The 13,422-nt window shown below is 40.8% G+C and overlaps 1 pseudogene; it reads left to right on the forward strand.

Moving 5' to 3' along the window:
- The first annotated feature begins 409 nt into the window (after positions 1-409).
- The window catches only part of LOC122875988, a 19,396-nt pseudogene continuing 6,383 nt past the window's right edge, over positions 410-13,422 (forward strand).

The following is a 13,422-nucleotide window of genomic DNA, read 5'->3' on the forward strand; positions in this document are numbered from 1 at the left end:
TTGCAAAGACCACCTAGAATGTATTTTTTTAAATAGTAGAATTGTAATTGTAGTGTTAATATTAATAAATTAATAAAGCTTTATTGGCAGAAAGTTTCAAGAACAATGTTGCAAAAGCATCCAAATATTTGGACAGTACACAATAACAGTAATATGAACATTAACATTAATTAATATTGTTCACATATCAGAAATAACATAAACATAAATATTAATTCAAATACAAATTTGCTTTATTATGAATGTAACAACAACAATATTGCCAAAGCATCAAGTATCAATGAAACAAAATAAAAACATTTTATAAATTAGAAGAAAAGAGTTGCACAGTATAATTAAAACTTGCTCTGCCACCCCAGTGTGAGTCGATGTCTCTCGCCCCGCCTCAGCAGATGGTCTCTCTCTCTCTGGGGATCTGTTTCTGTTTCCACGACGATCTGAACACACAATGCATCTTTAAACGGAAAAATCATCATCATCTGGAGCCTGAAGACAGCGAGGTATCTTTATTGATTATTAGTATCAGTGATCAGTAACTGATTGTCAGCCGTTAGTTAGTGGGTTTAAACTGTGACACATAAAGAACTATTTGAATTAATTAAATAGAAATAAGATAACAAATGAAAGAAATTAGAGAATACGTTTAAAGAAGCTTTATAAAATATAAACATTACAATACTTTAGACTGTAGAAGTGAAACTCCAGCAGCTTTGATATCTGAACTTTATATATAAAAGTATGTAAGAATAATAACTACAATATACATATAAATTGTTATAGTATACAGTGTTATATATAATATATGTGCAGTATATGTAATATACACACGTACAGTAATAATACAACACTATGAAGACATTTCTTGGTTTGATGATCAAACCTTTACTGAGCACTTTAAGGATTTTTCCTCCATGTTGGATTAAATTGTTGAAACAGCAGAAAGCTCCAGAACAGCAACTAAATGGACCTTGTGGTGAGATGGTTTTGCCAGCTGCTGTTAAAGTTAGAAAATGAATTTCTTTACTTTGTTTCATCAGTTTAAGACATTTACAGTTTTATGAGCTGTTCACTCTGCTGGTCTTAGTTCAGTTTCTCAACAGTAAACCGGTAAAATGGTTCTTTAAACATGAATATTTTTGTAATCTAAACTAAAATGTAAAAATCTATTTTTATACAGTTTATGTGGTTAGCAGAGATCCAGACAGTGATTAAATACAAATAACTACATGAATAACTTGTGAAAAATACAAAAAGTCATTAGTGAAATAATTTAACAGATAGTTAAAGGCAACTAATTATTATGAGATGTTATTTATATATTTTACACTTTATTCATATGATTATTTATTTCATAATGTCTTTTTACATTTTTGGGCTCCGTAAATATTGTTCTTATTGGAGGAGAATAAAAACGGACACATTCTGGATGTTTGAAAGTTACAGATTATCAAGAGATATAATCTGTGTTTTTGTAAAATATTCACCCTGTAGGTCTGTTGGTCTGATCGCCCTGCTGATCTTAGATCTGTGTTTGTTCTGATGTTTGAACTCTAAACCTGTTCATGAGGTCAAAGGTTAAAGGGTGGGTTTAAGGGTCATAAATGAAACGTGAATTAATCCATAATGGCATCATTTTATCACAGTGAGATAATGATGCCGAATGATGAAGAACTCGTTTTCATGTTTCTGTGACAGCAAGATGTTTAAAGTCACTCTGAGTGTTGATCAATCAGACTAAAGTGAATCTGACAGAAACAGACGCTCAGAGACTCAGAGAGAGACGCCCAGACAGCTGCTCAGCTGTACTTTACCAACAAGTCTGTACCAACAAGTCTTTAGCAACAAGTCTTTAGCAACAAGTCTTTAGCAACAAGTCTGTACCAACAAGTCTTTAGCAACAATTCATTATCAACAAGTCTTTAGCAACAAGTCCGTACCAACAAGTCTTTACCAACAAGTCTGTACCAACAAGTCTTTAGCAACAAGTCTGTACCAACAAGTCTGTACCAACAAGTCTTTAGCAACAATTCATTATCAACAAGTCTTTAGCAACAAGTCCGTACCAACAAGTCTTTACCAACAAGTCTGTACCAACAAGTCTTTAGCAACAAGTCTTTAGCAACAAGTCTGTACCAACAAGTCTTTAGCAACAATTCATTATCAACAAGTCTTTAGCAACAAGTCTTTACCAACAAGTCTGTACCAACAAGTCTTTAGCAACAAGTCTGTACCAACAAGTCTTTACCAACAATTCATTATCAACAAGTCTGTACCAACAAGTCTTTACCAACAAGTCTTTAGCAACAAGTCTTTACCAACAAGTCTGTACCAACAAGTCTTTAGCAACAAGTCTGTACCAACAAGTCTTTACCAACAATTCATTATCAACAAGTCTGTACCAACAAGTCTTTACCAACAAGTCTTTACCAACAGGTCTTTACCAACAAGTCTTTACCAACAATTCATTATCAACAAGTCTGTACCAACAAGTCTTTAGCAACAAGTCTGTACCAACAAGTCTTTACCAACAATTCATTATCAACAAGTCTGTACCAACAAGTCTTTACCAACAAGTCTTTAGCAACAAGTCTTTAGCAACAAGTCTTTACCAACAAGTCTTTACCAACAATTAATTATCAACAAGTCCGTACCAACAAGTCTTTACCAACAAGTCTGTACCAACAAGTCTTTAGCAACAAGTCTTTAGCAACAAGTCTGTACCAACAAGTCTTTAGCAACAATTCATTATCAACAAGTCTTTAGCAACAAGTCTTTACCAACAAGTCTGTACCAACAAGTCTTTAGCAACAAGTCTGTACCAACAAGTCTTTACCAACAATTCATTATCAACAAGTCTGTACCAACAAGTCTTTACCAACAAGTCTTTAGCAACAAGTCTTTACCAACAAGTCTGTACCAACAAGTCTTTAGCAACAAGTCTGTACCAACAAGTCTTTACCAACAATTCATTATCAACAAGTCTGTACCAACAAGTCTTTACCAACAAGTCTTTACCAACAGGTCTTTACCAACAAGTCTTTACCAACAATTCATTATCAACAAGTCTGTACCAACAAGTCTTTAGCAACAAGTCTGTACCAACAAGTCTTTACCAACAATTCATTATCAACAAGTCTGTACCAACAAGTCTTTACCAACAAGTCTTTACCAACAAGTCTTTACCAACAATTCATTAGCAACAAGTCTTTAGCAACAAGTCTTTACCAACAAGTCTTTAGCAACAAGTCTTTAGCAACAAGTCTTTACCAACAAGTCTTTACCAACAATTAATTATCAACAAGTCTGTACCAACAAGTCTTTAGCAAACAAGTCTGTACCAACAAGTCTTTACCAACAAGTCTTTACCAACAAGTCTGTACCAACAAGTCTTTACCAACAGGTCTTTACCAACAAGTCTTTACCAACAAGTCTTTACCAACAATTCATTATCAACAAGTCTGTACCAACAAGTCTTTAGCAACAAGTCTGTACCAACAAGTCTTTACCAACAATTCATTAGCAACAAGTCTGTACCAACAAGTCTTTAGCAACAAGTCTTTACCAACAAGTCTTTACCAACAAGTCTGTACCAACAAGTCTTTAGCAACAAGTCTGTACCAACAAGTCTTTAGCAACAAGTCTGTACCAACAATTCTTTACCAACAAGTCTTTACCAACAGGTCTTTACCAACAAGTCTGTGCCAACAAGTCTTTACCAACAATTCATTATCAACAAGTCTGTACCAACAAGTCTTTACCAACAAGTCTTTACCAACAAGTCTGTACCAACAAGTCTTTACCAACAAGTCTGTACCAACAAGTCTTTACCAACAGGTCTTTACCAACAAGTCTTTACCAACAAGTCTTTACCAACAATTCATTATCAACAAGTCTGTACCAACAAGTCTTTAGCAACAAGTCTGTACCAACAAGTCTTTACCAACAATTCATTATCAACAAGTCTGTACCAACAAGTCTTTACCAACAAGTCTGTACCAACAAGTCTTTACCAACAGGTCTTTACCAACAAGTCTTTACCAACAATTCATTAGCAACAAGTCTTTAGCAACAAGTCTTTACCAACAAGTCTTTACCAACAAGTCTTTAGCAACAAGTCTTTACCAACAAGTCTTTAGCAACAAGTCTTTACCAACAAGTCTTTACCAACAATTAATTATCAACAAGTCTGTACCAGCAAGTCTTTAGCAACAAGTCTGTACCAACAAGTCTTTACCAACAAGTCTTTACCAACAAGTCTGTACCAACAAGTCTTTACCAACAGGTCTTTACCAACAAGTCTTTACCAACAAGTCTTTACCAACAATTCATTATCAACAAGTCTGTACCAACAAGTCTTTAGCAACAAGTCTGTACCAACAAGTCTTTACCAACAATTCATTAGCAACAAGTCTGTACCAACAAGTCTTTAGCAACAAGTCTTTACCAACAAGTCTTTACCAACAAGTCTGTACCAACAAGTCTTTAGCAACAAGTCTGTACCAACAAGTCTTTAGCAACAAGTCTGTACCAACAATTCTTTACCAACAAATCTTTACCAACAGGTCTTTACCAACAAGTCTGTGCCAACAAGTCTTTACCAACAATTCATTATCAACAAGTCTGTACCAACAAGTCTTTACCAACAAGTCTTTACCAACAAGTCTGTACCAACAAGTCTTTACCAACAAGTCTTTACCAACAAGTCTGTGCCAACACTTCATTATCAGCAAGTCTTTATCAACAAGTCTGCACCAACACTTCATTATCAACAAGTCTTTACCAACAAGTCTGTGCCAACACTTCATTATCGGCAAGTCTTTATCAACAAGTCGTTACAAACGTCATTACCAACAACTAATCTGTGCTAGGTGCGGTTTAAAGGGTTCTAGAGGTGCTTGTGACAGTACTGTGAGTCTTTAGGTTGGTTTTAGAGGGCCCAGAGGAGGTTCCAGAGGTCTCACATCATTGAGGAGGTTCTTTCATAAGGTTTCTAGAGGTCATTAAAGAGGTTCTAGAGGTCTATAGGAAGTTTCTAGAAGAATCTAGGTTCTAGAGGTTGTTTATATGGTCTTAGAGAAGCATAAGAAGGGTCTAGAGATAATTAAAGAGGTTATAGTTCTACAAGAAAGTTCTAGATATAATTTAGGAGGTTCTAGAGGTCTACTGGACCGTTCTAAAAGTCATCGATATGGATCTAGAGGTTGGTTAGACAGTTCTAGAGATGTATAAGAAGGTTCTAGAGACTACAACAGTTTTTAGAGGTCATTGAAGAGATTCTAGAGGTCTACAAGGAAGTTCTAGATGTGATTTAGGGGGTTCTAAATGTGTACATGAGGTTCTAGAGGTCACTGAGCAGGTTCTACAGGTCCTTGAAAAAGTTGTAGATATCCTTGAGAAGATTTTGGTGGTCCTTGACTAGGCTCCATGTGAAATAAATTATTCAGTTATCAGATGTAGATGACTGACAGGTGTAAAGGATTATGGGTAAATATTCACACTGTATAAATGAATGAATTTGTTTTGCTTGTAGAAAGTAAACTGAGGTTTAGTATGATAGAACACGGAGAGCTGAAACATCGGAAACATCTGAGCACCTCACCACTCTAACAAAGATAAAGCCTTTAACAACTACAGCTTCCATGAGTCTTTAAAGCAGCAATGTCCTCAGATCCCTGGAGGTGGACTCACCTGATTCAGGTGTGTTTGTGTTTCAGGATGATGCTGAATGACAGGTGGACCATCATGAACAACAGCAGCTCAGAGCTCGACAGCAAACGACCAAACAAACACAAGGTAACACCTCAGACATGCTACGTTAGCAGTTAGCCTGTTAGTTCACCAGTTAGACCCCACCCAGTCTGAGCTCATGAGTCCCCTATCATCCCCCCACCATCCCCTCAGCACCATCACCCACCATCCCACCCACCACCACCCCTTTAAGGACTTGTAATTGACTTTGGCTTAAAAGTTGAGATAATTAATATTATTTGATCAGTATTCATTGGCATAAAGGGAGAGTTGTGCTCAAACACAATCCTGATGAACAAAACTGAATGTTTTACTATTAGTTTTTCATCATTTGATCTGGGTTAATGGTTACTGTGACCTTTACAAACACAGAGAGAAGAGACAGACAGACAGAAACAGACAGACAGTAACTGACAGACAGAAATAGACAGACAGAAACAGACAGACAGACAGTAACAGACAGACAGACAGAGAGTTAATTCGTGTTAATCTGGAGTTAAACTGTCAGATCAGCGTGTCTCTAATCTGCAGCAACTGTCGCCTTCACTGACATCGACCGAGGATCTACAGATTAAAGACTACAGGAACACGCACTCATGGTTAACACTACAGGGGACGTGCTCCCCCCAAAGCCCCCGCCCATAACCCCCACCCCCAGCCAGGCTACATCCAGGCTGCTGTAACCCTCTTATTGGTGGAGGATGTCATTTAAACTTTATTTTATTTCCATTATGGATAAAACAGTAAAGAACAAAATCTATCAATGAAATTAACTGTTGTTACATGTTCGGCTTCAATAATACAGTCATTTATAGTATTAACTAAGTACATTTGCAAATTGCAAAAATCCGATCTATTTTAAATCTTAGTGATGCAGAAACTGTTGTGCATGCTTTTATCTCCTCACGCCTCGATTACTGTAACAGCCTGTTCACTCGTCTTAATCTAAAAACTCTGACAGACTGCAGACTGTACAGGACTCAGCTGCTCGGCTGTAAACCAGGACCAGGTGCGACCACATCACACCTGGTTCAGCCTCTTTACATCGGCTCCCTGTTGGTTTCAGGATCGACTTTAAGATCTTGTTGATTACTTTTAAGGCTCTTCATGGCTCCAGACTATATTTTAGACCTTGTAATCCCTTATGAACCCTCACGTAGTCTGAGATCTTCAGGCAGGGGTCTCCTGTCTGTTCCTGAGTCCAGGATGGAAACTAAGGGGGACAGAGCTTTGGCCATCAGGGCCCCGAGGCTCTGGAACAACCTGCCCGAAGACATCAGGCTGTCTGAGTCAGTGTCTTCGTTTAAGTCTCGTCTCAAAACACATTTTTATCTGAAAGCAGATCCTGATTTTACCTGAACTGTTTTTTTTAATTGCTTTTATGTATTTTATTTCTTTATATTTCGTCATTCAGTGTGGTTTTTTATTCCTCTTGTTGTGAAGCACTTTGTCCTTTGTTTTGATAAGTGCTCTATAAATAAAGTTTTATTATTATTATTATTATTACATTTACTCAAGTACTGTATTTCTGTATTTCCTGCTACTTTATACTTCTGACAGCTGCACTTACTGATTACTTTACAGATTGAGATTAAAAGACATAATGAGTTTATACAAATAACTGTTAGAGATTAAACTTCCCAACAGGATATAAAGTAGTTCAAACTGGCTCTACTGGTTTCTATTTCTGTTTATTCTGTTTAAGCATCTGGATACTGACTGCACAGACTCATACTGCAGTACTACATAAATACTAACTGTAGGAAGAAGTAGTGGCGCTCTTGAAGAAAAAGGGTTTGAGATAATCACATGGACGGAGACAAACTTCAGGCACTCTTGCCTGCAGCAGGAACAAAAACTTAGCATGGCTAGTTGTACAACACTTTTTTTATGGTTTCGACCTATTAATTAATAAAGGCTTGTTAACTAAAACCTAAGTTTTTTGTTCCTGCTAGTGATGTGTCGGTCACGAACGCGTCAGCTCCGTCTGAGAGCTGATGTAGCTACTCTGGATCATGTGATCAAACCAAGCGCATGCTGGGAAGTGATGCTAACATGCTAACAGTGGCTGTATTCGGAACCGCCTACTACATACTACCGACGAACACAGTATGCAGTATGTACTACATACTCTTTTTCTAATTTAATCCTGTGTGAGGAGAACGAGGCTACAGACACATTTGTCCTACTACCCCTAACAAAGCCATGACATTCACGTTAAGCCTGCAAAGCTAACGTTTGACATCACAAAGACAGCAACGTTAACCTGAGCGAGCTGTCAATAAGAAAACAACACAACATGCAGAACTTAAAGCTAACGTTGTTATATTTTTTTGTTATCAGGGACAGAGCAGTTATAGCTCTCCTTGTCCACCACTGACGGGGGGGGTTGCTGTCCGCCATATCAACAAAGACCGTCTGTTGAGACCGTTTCAGCGCTTTGCATTGTGGGACCCAGTAGGCGTGGTAGACTGGTCCAGATCTAGCTTCTGTTTGCATGCTACATTTTGGCCAAATCAGTCCGTACTGCTAGCGCAGTAGGCGGTTTTGAATACAGCCAGTGATTCTGAACAGCAGGAAGTTCATTAAACTCATCAGGTCACATGACTGAACTGATCAGCTGATCTCGCTGTGTGTTACTGTTTGATGAGACTTTACACTCACATCGTAGAAAAGGTTTCAGTCGTAGTCGTCTGGACGCTGTTTTCAGAATCAAGACGTTTCGGCTCCCATCTGGAAGTCATTCTCAATTGTGAAAATGGTCTGAGAACTCAGAAATTTAAGCTACTCTGTGTTACATAAGCCCCGCCCTCAGGAAGGAGTCTACCTGAGTATCTGTTGATTAGCTAGTTTCACCTGAAACTGACCTAATTGTTTCCATGATGGCCCAATAATCAGTAATCAGGCCTATTGTTTTCTGGCTGCACCTCCCTCATCACTGTTAAGTACCTGATTAGCATGTGATTGGCTTGACCACGGTGTTAATACACTCTGATAGGCTTTGGGCAGATTGAATCTCAGACCACCATTTCTGTTCAAAGAGGGGTTTTCTTTTTTCACAAAAATGGCTTCCTTGACTCCTCTTTCAAACCAACTCTTCTCTCTACTGAGACTCTTCACCTCGCTGTCTTCAAATGTGCGGTTTGTAGCTTTTAGATGCAAATGCACGGCGCTCTGTAATCCTGAGTTAGCGTGTCGTCTGTGCTGATAAAGTCTTTGTGAAGTGGCTGTTTGGTCTCACCTGTGTACCGTTCTTTGCAGTTTTCCTCACTGCACTGAATGGAGTAAACTACATTGCTCTGTTTCTGTGTGGGCATCTTGTCCTTAGGGTGAACGAGTTTCTGTCTTAAAGTGTTGCCTGGTTTAAAGAAGACGGGAACATCGTGCTGTCTAAAGATCCTTTGTAGTTTTTCAGACAGTCCAGATACATAAGGGATGGAGACACCGTTCCTTCTTGGTTCAGTTACACTTTTGTCCTGGTTTTTGGCTCTTTTAACTTTGTTGATAGCCCAAGTAGGATAACCACAGGCTGAGAGAGCTTTCTGGACATGCCTTTCCTCTTTCTTCTTACCCTTTGAGCCGGTGGGCACTTCCTGGGCTCTGTGTTGTAATGTCCGGATTACACCCAGCTTGTGCTGTAATGGATGGTGTGAGTCAAAGAGCAAGTATTGATCCGTATGTGTTGGTTTCCTGTACACTTCTATCTGGAGCTTTCCGTCCTCTCCTCTGAGTGTAGAACAAGAAAGGCCAAGCGGTTCTCTTTGGCGTCCTCTCATGTGAACTTGATGTTGGGGTCCACAGTATTAATATGCTCTGAGAACACTTCCAGGTCTTGTTTCTTGATTTTCACAAAGGTTTCATCCACGTAGCGGTACCAATGACTTGGTGGTGTGCCCGGGAACGAGGATAATGCCTTCTTCTCAAACTGTTCCATGTACAGGTTGGCCACAATGGGAGAGACCGGAGAGCCCATAGCACAGCCGTGAATCTGTCTGTAGAAGTGTCCCCGGAATTGGAAGTAGGTTGTGTTAAGACAGATGTCTAATAGTTTGCAGATGTGTTCAGGTGTAAGCTTGGTCCTTTGCTGCAAAGTGGAGTCCTCCTGCAGTCTTCTCCTCACCGCTGTCACTGCTTCTGAGGTCGGGATGCAGGTGAACAAGGACACTACATCATAAGAAACCATAACGTCATCTGGGTCCAACTGGAGATGTTTCACTTTGTCCACAAATTTCTGTGTGTTTTCCACATGATGTACTGTGTTCCCCACCAGCGGAGCCAAGATTGTAGTCAAATGTTTGGCTACGTTGTATGTGATGGAATCTGTGCTGCACACGATGGGTCTGAGTGGAACATTCTCTTTGTGAATTTTGGGAAGGCCATAGATGCAGGGAATGGCTTCCCCAGGGTATAGTCTGTAGTACAGAGGCCTGTCTATCACCTCCTCCTTCTCAAGCTTCTGTAGACAGTCTATAACCTTCTTCTTGTAGCCATTGGTTGGATCTCTTTTAAGTTTTTGATATGTGGTTGTGTCTTCAAGAAGGTTGTTGACCTTGGTTTCATAATCGGCTGTGTTCAGAATCACAGTGCAGCGACCCTTGTCTGCTGGTTGAATGTTTATGCTGTGATCCTTCTGCAGTGCTGAGAGTGCCCTCCTCTCTTCGGATGTAATGTTGGAAGGAGGCGGTTTGGCACTCTTTAATGTTGCAGTGACACGTAGCCTCAGGTCTGCAGCCTCTGCTTCAGTCATGTTGTTCTTCCTAATGGCTGCTTCAGTCAACATGAAACTATCAGGTCAGTTTCAGGTGAAACTAGCTATTAACAGATACTCAGGTAGACTCCTTCCTGAGGGCGGGGCTTATGTAACTCAGAGTAGCTTAAATTTCCAGTTCCCGTCCAATTTTTTCACAATTGAGAAAGACTTCCGGATGGGAGCCGAAACGTCTTGATTCTGAAAACAGTGTCCAGACGACTACGACTGAAACCTTTTCTACGATAGATCACTCCTGGACGAATGAGGGACGACACCGTCTTTACGCTCACATATTAATAATACTGTGTGTGTGTGTGTGTGTGTGTGTGTGTTCAGAGATGCTGCAGCTTCCTGTTATGGTCCATCGTCGTATTGATTGTCATAGCAGCCGTTGTCACAGCAACAGTCACCATCTTGTACCTGAACCAGTATCCTCTGCCCTTCATCAGCAGGTAAACACACCTGTCTGTCGGACCCACCTGTCTGTCTGTCTGTCTGATTGTCTGTCTGACTCGCTGTCTGTCACTGTTGCCATAGTAACAGGGGCGGAGTCTCTTCCTCCCCCTCCTCACCTGTGATCTCGACCAATCCCAAAGAGTCTGGCGCCCTGGTGTCTGTCTCCCGTGTCGCTGACGGAGAGCCAATCAGCATCTTCCTGGACCCGAACTGTCCAGACTACAGCGACAACTTCCTGCGCTGGGAGGCGCTGCAGAGCTCTCTGCTGCGAGCGCTGTCCAGTCACAACGCAGATGACTGGCAGGAGACGGGATTGGTCCAGAAACTGGCTGAGGAGCTGAAGGTGTTATCAGGCCACGCCCACAACCTGAGGCTGGAAGCTGATTCGCTGAAAAGAGGTCAAGGTGTTCTGGACCAACGACTGGACGGACTGCAGAGCGAGCAGAGCCGCATCACACAGGTTTATTATGAAATAATATGTCAAATGTAAAATGAAATAAGATGAATTACAAAATAAAGTCAATTCAAAGAAAAGAGATTAAACATAAAACAAACCTGAAAATAAAATAAACTAATTTAAGCATGATCAAATAAAATAGTGCAATTTAAAATAATACAAAAATATAAAAATTAAAAGAGCATATTAAATGGAATTAATAAAATAAAGTGAAGTAAAATGAAATAAAATAGTAATCTTCCCGCCTCTCTCCCTCTTACCTGTGCAGCTGTTGTCCGACAGCCACTCAGGTGTGTTGAAGTTGGCTGCAGGTTTCAGTGATTCTCTGCTCGGCCTGCAGAGGGAGACGGAGAGTCTGCGGAGACTCAGCAGTGACCTGCAGAGAGACAACACACACACAGGTAACACACACACAGGTAACACACAGTCACACAGGTAACACACACACACAGGTAACACACACACAGAGGTAACACGCACACACAGGTAACACACAGTCACACAGGTAACACACAGTCACACAGGTAACACACAGAGGTAACACACACACACAGAGGTAACACACACACACAGGTAACACACACAGGTAACACACAGTCACACAGGTAACACGCAGTCACACAGGTAACACACAGAGGTAACACACACACACAGAGGTAACACACACACACAGGTAACACACACACAGGTAACACACAGTCACACAGGTAACACGCAGTCACACAGGTAACACACAGAGGTAACACACACACAGAGGTAACACACACACAGGTAACACACACACACAGGTAACACACACACAGGTAACACACACACACAGGTAACACACAGAGGTAACACAAACAGAGGTAACACACAGTCACACAGGTAACACGCACACACAGGTAACACACACACACAGGTAACACACAGTCACACAGGTAAGACACACACACAGGTAACACACAGAGGTAACACACACAGGTAACAAACAGTCGCACAGGTAACACACACACAGAGGTAACACACACACAGGTAACACACAGTCACACAGGTAACACACACACACAGGTAACACACACACAGGTAACACACACACAGGTAACACACACACAGGTAACACACACGCAGGTAACACACAGTCACACAGGTAACACACACACACAGGTAACACACAGAGGTAACACACACACACAGCGGTAACACACACACAGGTAACACACACACACAGGTAACACACACACACAGGTAACACACACACAGGTAACACACACACACAGGTAACACACAGAGGTAACACACACAGAGGTAACACACAGTCACACAGGTAACACGCACACACAGGTAACACACACACACAGGTAACACACAGTCACACAGGTAAGACACACACACAGGTAACACACAGAGGTAACACACACAGGTAACAAACAGTTGCACAGGTAACACACACACAGAGGTAACACACACACAGGTAACACACAGTCACACAGGTAACACACACACACAGGTAACACACACACACAGGTAACACACACACAGGTAACACACACGCAGGTAACACACAGTCACACAGGTAACACACACAGAGGTAACACACACACACAGGTAACACACACACATAGGTATCACACACACAGGTAACACACACACAGGTAACACACAGTCACACACATTAACACACACACAGGTAACACACAGTCACACACAGGTAACACACACACACAGGTAACACACAGTCACACACAGGTAACACACACACAGGTAACACACAGTCACACAGGTAACACACAGTCACACAGGTAACACACAGAGGTAACACACACAGAGGTAACACACACACACAGGTAACACACACACATAGGTATCACACACACAGGTAACACACACACAGGTAACACACAGTCACACACATTAACACACACACACAGGTAACACACACACAGGTAATACACAGTCACACACAGGTAACACACACACAGGTAACACACAGTCACACACATTAACACACACACAGGTAACACACACACAG

This window comes from Siniperca chuatsi, linkage group LG5 (genome assembly GCF_020085105.1).
Source record: "Siniperca chuatsi isolate FFG_IHB_CAS linkage group LG5, ASM2008510v1, whole genome shotgun sequence".
In the NCBI taxonomy this organism is placed as follows: Eukaryota; Metazoa; Chordata; class Actinopteri; order Centrarchiformes; family Sinipercidae; genus Siniperca; species Siniperca chuatsi.